Source organism: Galeopterus variegatus, unplaced genomic scaffold (assembly GCF_000696425.1).
Source record: "Galeopterus variegatus unplaced genomic scaffold, G_variegatus-3.0.2 Scaffold13125, whole genome shotgun sequence".
NCBI lineage: Eukaryota > Metazoa > Chordata > Mammalia > Dermoptera > Cynocephalidae > Galeopterus > Galeopterus variegatus.
The window spans coordinates 8,263-9,478 of record NW_007739236.1 but is presented as its reverse complement, the minus strand read 5'-3'; positions in this window follow the sequence as shown (position 1 = coordinate 9,478).

Below are 1,216 nucleotides of genomic sequence, written 5' to 3'. Positions count from 1 at the left end.
GAAAGGAGACAAAGATATAATTAATTAGAAGATAATAGATTAAAAAAAGAAAGGCCAAATGCTACCACATAACAGCAATTAGGGGTTCTGAAGTAGAAATTAACAAGTAAACCAAGCAATTATTCCAGATATGTAATACAATACAAGATCCTTATAATGAGGGAAGAACTGAAATCACAAACGAAAAGTGTGCATAGTTTTTTGGGAAAAAAAATGATAGAGGACAAGTTATAGAAACTCATAATCCCCATTACATTCTTGACATTAGATGATAAACAAAATTCTTCAGGCATCCCAGGAGAAGCAGCAAGTAACTTACAAGTGCTAAACATTAAGCTATCCTTACAGTTCTATAAAGGAATTATCTATTGCTCGAAAATAGTTGAGTAGTGTCCACAGGTGTTGAAAGGAAGAGGTGTAATTCTGAAATATTATTTGCAGTGAAGTTGTTAAAGTGTAAAAAGCAACTGGAAGACATCACCCAATGAGTGTCAAAGGTCATTCAGGGATTATAGGTATCACAGGAGCCCTTCTTCAAAAAGTCACCTGGTGGGGCAGGGCAGGCACGAGCATACTGTGGGCATTACGGCTGGCGTGGCTGAGGCGGTATGTGGCCCCCGTCGGCTGAGCCCCACAGGTGGTGGCACCTGACCCGGTGACCCGCTGCGGCCCCCAAGGAGCAGCGGCGGCCCAGCATGGAAGTGGGAGCATAGGCGGTGGCAGGGCAGAGGGAGGCCGCCCCACCCTGCTCGGTCGGCCATGTCCTGGACAGTACTGCCCTGGGGACTTCCCCGCTGCTCGCCCCTTCCTCGGAAGCCAGTCTTTGTAGAAGCTGAAACCTATCACCATCCTTCAAAATGCAATGGAATGTACTACGGACTGTATCTCGACTGGCAAACAAGACATGCTTGGAACTACATGAAGCTGGTCTTTTTGGACATTGTCAAAACATAAAGGGGTCATTACTTTTGTGTGATGCTGAATCCAAAGTGGTTTGGGGCAAGATCCTCAAAAGCAGTGGCTGCACTTACGTGCTACCCACTGTGCTGCAAAGGAAAAGTCACTGGATGCTCATCCACCCCAGTCAGGGGTCCTTCACCAGAAATGATGGGAGCAAGACATTTCACCCAAGAAGGCTTTATCGTCCAATGCCATAGCCCAAGGAACTCCTTCAGAAAAAAAGGAAGAGCCTGATCCTTTACAGGACAAATCTATT